This window comes from Amborella trichopoda, chromosome 4 (assembly GCF_054954075.1).
Source record: "Amborella trichopoda isolate Santa Cruz 75 chromosome 4, AtrichopodaSantaCruz75HAP2 v2.0, whole genome shotgun sequence".
In the NCBI taxonomy this organism is placed as follows: Eukaryota; Viridiplantae; Streptophyta; class Magnoliopsida; order Amborellales; family Amborellaceae; genus Amborella; species Amborella trichopoda.
In genome coordinates, this window is record NC_142339.1 from 51,406,013 (window position 1) to 51,418,425 (window position 12,413).

Genomic DNA, 12,413 nt, shown 5'->3' on the forward strand with positions numbered 1-12,413 from the left:
ACAAAAATTAATAAATAAAATAAAAGATTTGGTTATCAATGTAGAAATTATTAGAATGCGTACCAACTTTCTTTAATTTTTTAAGTTTCTATAATAAATTAGTGGAAGAGATTGTTAGTAGAAAGAGAGAGATTTAAAATGGCTGCATTGTATGAATCCTATCTTTAAATTAATATTACTAAATTTATGTTAAAGACCATCTTGTTATAAAAATAAATATATAATTAGACCATTTATTCCTAGGTTGTATGAAGAAAATACCTTTTATTTTTTGACAAGAAATACTTATTGTGTTATCTTTTATTTTATTTTTACAAGAAAAAAATGATACTTGTTGAATATCTTTGATTTTTTTTTTTGACAAAAGAAGAAGATGTTGTACTACATTTTTTTTTTGCTCGTTATATTACTTTTCTTTTTTTTTTACAAGAAAAATAAAAAAATGATGTTGTCAAAGTACATTTTATTTTTTTATGCTTTTTTTTATTTTATTTGCAAGAAATACTTGTTATATTACCTTGTATTTTTTTTACAAAAAAAATAAAAAAATGTTGTATCATCTTTTTTATCTTTATATTGAAAAGCCTTTTATTTTATATTTTTTATATTTTTTTACAACAGTATTTTTTGCCTTTGTTTCTTTTTTCTGACAACAAATTGTATTTTTTTTACAAAAAAAATAAAAAAATATTGTATTATCTTTTTTATCTTTATCTTGAAAAGCCTTTTATTTTTTTATTTTTTTACAACAGTATTTTCTACCTTTGTTTATTTTTTTGACAACAAAATTTTTTTTGTATTTTTTGGTTGTGCGTTAAGGGGTTCGAACTCAAAAAAATATTTTTTTGACAACAAAATTTTTTTTGTATTTTTTGGTTGTGGGAATTATCCCACATTGAAGGATGAGTATTGCTTAGTTCTCTATAAAGTCATGTGTATTCAATTTTGGTTGCGCATGTGGAAACATGATGGAGGCAAACGTGAGATGAGTTGCCAGCCACGTGTCACTCTCGTGAGATGGCCACGCCTCACTCACATGAGGCTGTGTGGGAGTGTGTGTGGCACATGTGGACACGTACACACATGTGAAGGCTAGAACCGGGTGGGAACCTCTAGAACTGGTTGGGAACCCGGGCGGTTCCCAATTTTGTGCCGAAACCGGCACGGTAAGTACTGATTCCTGAGTCGAACCCGGACACTGGGGCAAGCTGCTTCCCTTGCTTCATGAAACATATATACTTCCCCCATCCAACCGTCAAAATATGAATGGATGATTGAGATGTTCCAATAACAATATCAAGTTTCTAAACTATTTTAATTTTCAATTTTTTTTTTTGCTAGAACCGGTTGGGAACCCGGGCGGTTTCCGATTTTGTGCCGAAACTGGCACGGTAAGTACTGATTCCTGAGTCGAACCCGGACACTGGGGCAAGCTGCTTCCCTTGCTTCATGAAACCTATATACTTCCCCATCCAACCATCAAAATATGAATGGATGACTGAGATGTTCCAATAACAATATCAAGTTTCTAAACTATTTTAATTTCAATTTTTTTTTGTTACAAATTATTTTCACGTCAAATTTTAGAAGCCCGCTCCTCTCTTAAACTCGCACTCGCACTCGCACCTGTAAAAATAAAATATAAAAATATATATCTGTGAAAAAATATAAAAATATATTATCAGTAAAATAAAATAACCAATGAGCGCAGTGTGAGAAAGGAGCATGGCATAAGTGTTGTGTTGTATCAGGGCTTTCAAACTTTGAATGCGGCTGAGCTCCTTTCTCAATGTATTCATTATTCTAGGATGGTCACAATTTATCTCTGTAAAAGTAATTTAACTCTCTGATTGCAGTGTGAGAAAGGATGCAGGTGTTGTGTCGTATCAAGGTTTCAAACTTTGAAATCTCAGCTCAGCTGAATTGAAAGTGACGAGCTGATCACAACATATTTTACTAAGATAGGGTGTCACTTTCTCTCTCTAGATTCACTATTAAATATAAAAATCTCAAACCCCAACATTATGAATCCCATAACCTTCTCTCTGTAGATTTGATTGGTTGAGGCCTTGAAATAATGGCTGAGGAGCTCGAGCCTGGATACCTGAAACCAATGAGCGGGGATGCTACTCTTTTCTAGAATCAATAGCTTTGAGGTTCAAAACCATGTTGCTCAACAAAACCAGGATTTGTTTAGGGCAAAGCTCAAATTGGGTATGGCACACTGCCTACATGGGGGGAGAGAGAAAGAGAGAGAGAGAGGGTTTGAGGTAGAGAGAAAGGGGTATGGCACTGAGCTCAGATTGGGAGGAAGAGGAGATGTGGGCGGAGCTCACATAAGAAGAGCATGCTTAACAATTTTTTGTGTAAATTTTCAGTAAATTAAATACACAACAACTGTATTTTTAAGATATAAAATATATGATAGAATCATTGGGAGCATACAATCAACAACCACAACAACAATACCAACTAAACACAAGACTTGCATTAGCAAACCACAAGAATAGAACCCAAGATATGAGATTATTGGAAGAAAAAAAAAAAAAATGGCCTTTAGTATAAGATTGCAGTTAACTAAAGCCTAAATACCTAAAATAGTGGTCTATCCAAATTATGTTGCATACACCAATTAAATTAAAAACAATAATTCAAAAGGCGAATTAATTAAATTTCTATGTGTAGAAAGAAAGCAACAAAATGTTTAAGCAAATAGAAATATTCGAAGCTCACCTGAATTATTAATTGCCTTAATCTTTAGTTTTCACTAAATCTCTTTCTTGCTCGTTATAATAATAATGCTTTGTGTTTAGAGGGGAAAAATAAGATTTTGCATTTAGTTACTATTCCTCTTACTCTTATTATTATTTTGAGATATATGGTCATTTTGATGGATGATTTTTTGGAAGATATATTGAGCTTTTTTTAAGGGCGTATTGTTGGACATTTTAGAAGGAAATATATGTTATTCAAAGATATTAAATCGATAGAGTTATAAAATATTAAATCGATAGAGTTATAGGTAAGTTTTATGAAAAGTTTTTTTTTGAAAAAATATAAAATATAGATTTATATCAGTTCCATTAAATAAAAAATGCAATTTTTTAAAAATCTCTTCAAAAACTTGAAATTCTTAACAGATTTTTTTAAAAAAAAAACCCAATGATTTTTTTGAAAAAAATCATACTCATAATATAGACTTGTTAACCAACAAGTTTTACTGATTGCGTCTCACGAGATTCGAGATTTTTTTTTTGTAAATTGCATCTATTCAATAATACACTTCTAAACACCTACTTTATGAAAGAATGCTCTTCCATTATTTTTTATGGAAGGGAGGTCTTCCAAAAATGAACTCATTTTAACACTAAAAACGAGCTACTTGGAAGGCCACTCTTCCATTTTATAGCTTCCACAATAATATCAAACATGGAAGTGAGACATTTAACTCTCACTTCCAAAAACTCCCACTTATCAAACAAAATCAGTTTTGACCTCCTTGTATTAAAAGTAAATTGTCTTTTTTCTATACTTTTTTGAAACATATTCTCCCTAATATTCTCTCTAGGGGCAGAAATGAACCCTATTTCTTATTCAAAAGCGTATTCAAGTGATTTAAACGTTAGTTTAAATCTTATTTAATTAATTAAAAATTGTTTTGATTCAAATATTATTTATTTTCTTTTTGATAAACGCATACCATTTTTGCTATAAAACTTATTTGAATCTCATTCTCCCTTACTTATCATTTTTTAATCAAAATAGTTTAAAGCAAAAAAGAAAGAAAAAAAACAATGCTTTCTAATTTGTTTTTTTTGTTTTACCTTGTTCTTAAAAATACATTTAAACAAGTTTTTTGCCTTAAGAAAGGGGGATTATATACCATAAGACCATTTACCTATGTTACAAGGAGGTCACAGAGATCTCCAACCATCGGATTTCAAATTGGATAGCTTGTATTGTACCACAAAATTTGAGAAATTTTTTTTTGAATTTTAAACCTAGCCAATGACACATTTATAATTACCTTATTTGAAATCTAAGCGACAACAACGATATAGTGACATCCTTGGACCAAAAGTAAATGGTCTCATTTTATATTTTCCCTAAAGAAAAAGATAAACAACGGTTTAGATGATGTTCCCTTATCATATACAATATGATAATAAATTCGCTCGACTTCCATTCCCCTTTCATTGCAAGGGTGGCAAACTACAATTCTCAAATAACCATAATTCAAATTGATTTTTAATGAAGAGGATTAAGTATCTATAGCAGAGGAAGGATTGTTGCATGAAGAGCTTTTGGTAAACTTGGTTTTCTGACTTTAAGAGATGACTCTGGCACAATTCAGCTGTACAGCCTGTATTGTGAAGGAGAAGCTTCAAGACTACCAATTTGAGCAGTTGAAGACGGTTCTTGATATTGGGAACATACTAGGTGTTAGTGGATCGATAAAGTGGACAGAGATAGGGGAACTTTCTGTTTATGTTAAGTTCTTTTGGCCCTTACAAAATCACTACTCCCGTTTCCAGACGGGTATCATGGTCTTACTGATCTTGATAAGTGTTATCACCAGTGATATGTTGACATGATTGCAAATCCTGAAGTTGCAGTTGTTTACCGAGCAAGAGTAAAGATTGTGTCAGAGATTCGAAGATCAATGGAAGATTTGAAATTTGTTGAAGTCGAGACTTCTGTTTTGCAGGGAGCTGCAGGTGGTGCAGAAGCTAGGCCATTTGTTACTTACCACAATTCACTTGGACGAGACCTTTATTTGAGGATTGCAACAGAGCTTCACCTAAAACAAATGCTGGCTGGGGAAGTTTGAGAATGATCTATTGAGATAGGTTGCATATTTAGAAACGAAGGCTTATACACTAGACATTATCCTGAGTTCACCACAATTGAGATATATGAAGCATATACAGACTATGAAAGCATGACGAAGTTGGCTTAGGAAATTGTCATTCGATGTTCTCTGTTAGTGAATGGGAAACTTAGAGTGGTCTATCAGAAACAGAAATATCTCTGGAAAGACCTTGGAGAAGAGAAACTATCCATAATCTGGTCAAGAAAGTCACCGGGATTGATTTCAGTGAGATGGGTGATGATGTCAACGCTGCTAAAGCAGCTGCCATAACAGCACTTGGACTTGCTTCTGACAACAAATACAAGTTCACAATTGAGACAAGCTCATCTGTAGGCCATGTCCTCAATGAGGTTTTGGAGACAGTTGTGGAGCCTAAACTTGTTCAGCCAACATTCGTGCTAGACTACCCCATAGAAGGATTGTGGGTTTGACTGAACGATTTGAATTGTTCATTTGTGGTCGTGAATTAGCAAATGCTTTCTCAGAATTAATGGACCCCATGGATCAGAGGATAGCTTGGAGCTGCAAGTAAAACAGCATAATGAATAGAGAGCAGCCCACTCGGAAACTGGGGGATGGAAAAGAAGGAAGCAATGATGATGAGGCATATGAAGTTACTTTGGATGAAGATTTTGTAACAGCTTTAGAGTATGGGATGCCACTTGCTGCAGGAATGGGACTGGGGATCAACAGGCTTGTGATGCTTCTCAAAGATTCTGCAAGTATTCGAGATGTCATTGCTTTCTCCATTCTCAAGCTTCAGCAATAAATCTTTGTTTTCTTAGGAAAATAAAGTACCATTCTTCTATTCATATTTTCAAAGGTTTTTTGCATCACTTGAGATTTGCTGCTCTGTGAGTTGCTTCTCTCTCATAGATCTTGACCTCTGCTGAGATACCAAAAGCCAATCAGTTATGTATTTCACATAAATCTATTTCTTTGGGAACCCATGTACGGCTCTTAATTCTTTACAAGAGACATTACATAAGTTAGTCAAAAAAATAACCATAATTCATGGAATCATCACCACTCAATCAATGTTGGAGGGTGAAGGAAAAAACTCAATGAAGTTGGACAGTGATTGAGAGGGGGGAGGGCAACAACAGGAATCACTCAAATTGAGAAGAATCCATATTTTCTCTATAAAGAGAGAAAGGGTGGTTTCCCTCCTATTTATAGAATGAGCTTTGTATCACAAGAGATGGTCTTAAGATCTTGGGACTATCCTACCAGTAATCTCTACAAGAACAAGACCCACCCTTGAAAAGATGAAAGCGGCTCCCATCTCTCACTGTAATCTCTCTCTCATAAGCCTCAGCTATCACTTTAAAAGCTGAATGACAATCCCTACAAACCCTCAAGTTCTTCACAATCCTAAGGGGTGTTCCCCTCCTGGTCCTTACTAACCCAAAGGCCAAAGCAAGCTTCTCACTGTGCCAACGCAATGCACCCTCCTTGTCTTCCTCATCTATGTCTAGCAAAACCTCCCTCTTGTGAGGCACATGCCCTGCCATCCTTAACAGTGTCCCAATCTCCTCTAACATGCCATACATCTCTATGTGCTTGGCAAAATGCTCCTTGTCCCCGGCAACAAACTCATGGACCGTGTTGTTGATCTCGATCGAGCTACATCCAGGAACTTTCCTTATGCCCTTACCACTCATCATATCACGAATACGAGCTTTATCGCCCCATCGCTCTTGGGATGCATAAATGTTTGATAAGATCACATAATTCGAACCATGGGTAGGGTCTGAGGCGATTAACCTCTTGGTGATTTGCTCCGTGAACTCGAGCTTGCCATGTACGCGACATGCATTGAGAAGAGCTCGCCATATGATAGGGTTGGGCTCTATGGGCATCTCTTTGACAAAGCTGTAGGCCTCGTCGATGAGCCCTGCCCGACCCAACATGTCCACCACACATCCGTAGTGCTCGGCCTTAGGGGCTAAACCATATCTTTCTTGCATTTCTCGAAAGTGGGCCCACCCCTCGTCCACGAGGCCCGCATGGCTACATGCCGAGAGCACTCCTAAGTACGCTACGCCATCTGGAGAGACCCCATGTGGGCCTTGCATCTCCGAGAACAACATCAAAGCCTCTGTTGCCCTGCCATGAGAAGCGAGACCATCAATCATGGCTGTCCACGACACCACGCTACGCTCCTGCATCCTGTTGAACACACCCCATGCCTCCTCCACACTCCCACACTTTGCGTACGTGTCAATTAGCGCGTTACACAGCGGAATTGTGCGCTTCACATTCTGCTTCTCTACATACAACTCGACCCAATTGGCAAGCCCTAATGCACCAACATCAGTACAGGCGCCTAGCACACTGACAACAGTAATTTCATCAGGAACCACGCCAAATGCCTGCATCTCTCGAAAGAGTGCGATTGCATCTCCAGAGAAACCACACCTCACAAATGCACCGAGCATAGCACTCCATGACACCGTGTCCTCCTTTGTCATTCCATCGAACACTTGGCGCGCCATATCACAATCACCACAACTCCCGTACGCATGTATCAACGTGTTTTGAATGTGGAGATCAGAATTGAACCCGAATTTCACAATGGAACTATGAAGTTGTGGGACTACAATGGGCTCCGACAGCCCAGAACAAGCCTTGAGAGCGACCGGGAATGTGAATTTATTGGGTGTGATTCCATCCCGAAGCATGAGAGAGAAGAGAGAGAGGCCCTGGTGCCCGGTGTGGTCAGAGAGAGAAAGGCCTCGGATCATTGTGTTGAAGAGGAACGTGTCGCGATGGGCGGTGCGAGAGAAGAGGGCCGAGGCGTAGCCGATGGCGGAAAGGTGGGAGGCAATGGCGATGAAGAGAGTGACGACTAAGAGGTTGGAATTGAGGCATGTTTTGATGAGGAGGGAGTGGAGTTGGGTAAGGTGAGAGAGGGAGGTGCAGGAGTTGACGAGAGAGAGGCAGGCCTGTTCGCCCTCTCTGCCCTTGGAGTGGGGCTGCGAAGCGGATGGCAGATAGTGGAGATGGTGTAGTCCTAGAGAGAGAAGGCGCATGTCATGAGAGAGAAATACCCTGTGCTAATTTACACTTATGAGAGATCTCTATAGCCAATATTTACAGCCATTGTAGTTTGAGAGCTTGTAACCATTAACCCTTTGCACAAAAACTCCCCATTCGTTAACAGCGACTCCTCCCTCCATAAGCTCATTCCCACCCCTACCCATCACAGGTAATGGCGGCAATTGACCCAGACTCGGAACCCGACAACCGGACTAGACCAGGGTTTGGGTAAGAATTAGACTAGGCGGGTTGGATTTAAATATTTGACTCGATTACTATTTGGGTCTAGGTGCATGTGGATTGACTTGAACCAGTCCCGACCCGACCCGAGTATTTTTTTTTTATTTTTTTCTTTTATATAGTTGTCTGGGTATGTGGAAATGTATTACGTCATAATAGATTACAAGAAAATATTAGATTTATATCGTTTGGGTACATTTTATTAATAAGGAGATAGAAATACATTAACCGAGATTATTCAATATTTTTCCAAAAATCAGTAAATTCATCATGCGCGGTGAAGGTGAAAAATCTATTACGAAGTTAGTAATCTTTGGAAATCTTTTGTGTGCGTGTCTTTGCTCTATCCCTGCTTAAAAAACATTTCTCTCACTCAAGTATATTTTGTACCTTATAAGTATTAAAGTAAATAGAAAATGAAATTAGGGTATATGAAAAGGGGAATCTATATTGATTTGAACAATTGTATGAGGAGAAATTCTATTGCAATCATAATAACAAAAATTTATATCTCTCACTCCCCAATTTGGGTTGTATCCCTCATCTGACTCTCATATAAAAACAAAAAAATTTAATTATTAGTAATTGAAAAGAAGGAGAAATCTAAATTTATTTGAACAGTGGTCGAACTTGATGAGGGACAATTTTCTACCATATAAAAAATAAATAATAAAAATAATAATTGGTAATCAATGAAAAATTACAGAACACAATCATAATAAAAAATTCCACGCAACATAATCCTCATTAGAGATTAGTAAAAGTTTAATTGAAATAAGATACCTCTTTAGTATCCTCCAATGCTTCAAAATTTTCTACTCCAATTACCAAACCTTCTAGTTTACTAATCAAACTTCTTCCCATTTTTTAACTTGTATTATAAAGATTTTGATTTTGGTATTATAAATTTATTGTTTATTTGAAATTATATAGAGAGAAACATTTGAAAGACCTCTATAAAAAATAAATAAAAATAAAGCTTATCATAATAAAACCATGTTATTCCAATCATATTATCCAATGACTTATCATGTTGAAACCAAAGTCTAATCATGTTAGCCAAACATAACCATATTTTTCATATTTTGATGGTAATGCATTTCTCATATTTTTTGAGACATAGCCAAACAGTACCAATGTATTTCCCAACATACATCTAAATACTATCCAAAGAGTGAGAATCCATTTGCAGGTAATGTATTATGTAGTAATGTATTACGCCCCTAATGTATTTGACAGATAGTACATTTACGGTATCCAAACCTCCCCTAATAGTAAAGAAATAGAAAAACATTACCGAGATTACCAAGATTTTCCAAAAAATCACGAAATCCAAAGAGTGAGAATCCATTTGCAGGTAATGTATTATGTAGTAATGTATTACGCCCCTAATATATTTGACAGATAGTACATTTACGGTATCCAAACCTCCCCTAATAGTAAGGAAATAGAAAAACATTACCGAGATTACCAAGATTTTCCAAAAAATCACGAAATCCATTGTGAGGGTGAAAAATCTATTATGAATTGACGGATATGGAAATCTTTCGTGTGCATCCCCTAATAGTAAGGAAATGGAAAAACATTATCGAAGATTACCAAGATTTCCCAAAAAATCACGAAATCCATTGCGAGGGGTGAAAAATCTATTATGAACTGATGGCTATAAAAATATTTCGCGTGTATCCCCTAATAGTAAGGAAATGGAAAACATTATTTAAGATTATCAAGATTTATCCAAAAATCACGAAATCCATTGTAAGGGGTGAAAAATCTATTATGAATTGACAGCTAATCTTTGAAAACCTTTCGCTTGCATCTTTGTGCTATCCCCGCTTAAAAAATTTTTTTTTAAAGTAATGGGGAATCGAAATTAATTTGAATAAGTGGATGAGGAGAATTTTCTACTGCAATCATAATAAAAAATTTCTACATCCTTCTATCCCTATTTTTCTACCTCCTTCTATCTCCAATTTGGGTCATAGCCCTCATCTGACTCTCATATCAAAACAAATTTTTTTAATAATTGGTAAGTGAAATCAAGGATAAATCTAAATTGATTTGAACAGTTTAGAACTTGATGAGTTTCTACTGCAATCATAATAAAAAAATTTCTACATCCGTCTATCCACAATTTGGGTTGTAACTTGCCATCAGCTCTTGTATAAAAACAAAAATAATAAAAATAATAATTGACAATCAATGAGAAATTACACAACACAATCATAATAAAAAATTTCACACAACATAATCCTCATAAGATATTAGTAAAATCTCAAATGAAATAAGATACATTTTTAATCTCCTCCAATACTTTAAATTTTTCTACCAATTACCAAACCTTCTAGTTTACTAATCAAACTTCTTCCCTTTCTTTAACTTATACCATGAAGATTTTGATTTTGGTATCATAAATTTATTGCTTATTTGAAATTCTTCCCATTTTTTAACTTATACCATAAAGATTTTGATTTTGGTATCATAAATTTATTGTTTATTTGAAATTACATATAGAGATACATTTGAAAGACTTCTATAAAAAATAAATAAAAATAAAGTTTATCACAATAAAATCATGTTATTCCAATCATATTATTCCAATAACTTATCACATTGAAACCAAAGTCTAATCATGTTAGCCAAACATAGCCATATTTTTCACATTTGGATGGTAATGCATTTCTCATATTACTTCCAGGCATAGCCAAACAGTAGCAATGTATTACCCAAGTTGCATCTAAATACTACCCAAATAGTGCCAATCCATTTACAGGTAATGTATTACGCAGTAATGTATTATACATGTATTACACCCGTAATATATTTCACAGACAATATATTTCCATGTATCCAAATGGCCCCTATGTAATTTAGTGGGGAAGATAGGTTCCTACCCATTTTTTCAAATAGTTTACGAGTCAGGTCTTTCGAAGGTGTTAAGTGAGGTGGTACAAGTGGAAATAAAAACCATGACTAGAGTGTTACCTACTTGATCTCTTTTTCTCCCTCTAAACTCTCATCATTGACACCTCTTTGTCGAAAGTTCTATTTGACTTGTTAACAAGTTGCCAAAGTAATCATGTCTATCTTTTCTTTTCTTTTTCGTTTTTTTCTCGAATCGTTAACATAAATGCTCATTAAGCAGGAGCATGTGCTTGAAAGGTGTTACAAAGAAAGTAACAAAAGAAAGAACAAAGAGGGGAAATAATGAAAAAAGAGAATAAAGATATCAAAGGGAAGAGAAATCTTGTTACGATATATCCAATCATGGGGAATAAATGGGAGTGAACAAGTAAAATAAAATTTAGAAATAGTTAATTATGGATGTCAAAAAACAAGACTAATAAAATTCCAAATTTATGTAATAGTATACCCTTGTGTTTTAAAATCTGGTGATTTGCGATTCAAAACACGGATCTGGATAGAAATCAGTTGAAGCCAAACTGGTTCTGAGATGGTTTGGGTCTCGATGAAGTTCACCCCTTACAACCCCCCTCACTTGCATATTTTTTCCCTCGTTTCGAGCTTGTCTAATATTTTTTTAGTTCTCTTAAATCTTCACTCCATAAACTCCTATTTTATTTAATTATATTAATCACCAATTAAAATTGATTCCGATCCGACCCGATAATCCAAAGACCTATGAGTGAATGAGCCGCCCACTTATATGGGTTTTAAAATATTGGTATTTTCATTTAGGGTGTGGTTTCTATAACATTGCAACCTTAAACACTCCAATTAAGGCGCACCTCTGAATTTTATTATAATATATATTTTTGTTGTAAAAAATTATTAGGATTATCTTAAAATCTATTCTCATATCTAATTAGAAAATTTTAAATTTTTAAAATAGTTAAAATTAAGTAGATCTATAAATATATGAAAATCTTGAAAATGGATGGTCTACATAATATGTTGCAAGATGCACTATTTATGGGACTCAAAAACTTTTTTTTTTTCATGTTCATACATCTCGATGTTGAGATCATGGATTGAAAACTCGGTGAGTCGGCATGGAATTGACCAATTCGACACAAGAATCGGTGATCCCTTGCCAAGTCTAGCATAAAATATGGAACAGGGCAATCCTAGAGGGAAATCGACGATTCTTTATGATTTGCTACAGTGGCACATTCGTATCGACACGGTGACTCACTAAAGCTCTTGAGTTTACAGCCTTTTCACAAAAATCAAGCTTTTTTCTACCAACAAACTGTAAAAATCCATCTTTGTTTGCTCAATAGTGGAGGGGAATAAG

General features: G+C 35.2%; 2 pseudogenes; one reads left to right on the plus strand and one right to left on the minus strand.

The window, feature by feature from the left end:
• Positions 1-2,123: 2,123 nt before the first annotated feature.
• Positions 2,124-5,642, plus strand: LOC18422004 (lysine--tRNA ligase, chloroplastic/mitochondrial pseudogene; annotated as a pseudogene).
• Positions 5,643-6,099: 457 nt separating this feature from the next.
• Positions 6,100-7,908, minus strand: LOC105420504 (pentatricopeptide repeat-containing protein At4g21065 pseudogene; annotated as a pseudogene).
• Between the last annotated feature and the right edge of the window lie 4,505 nt (positions 7,909-12,413).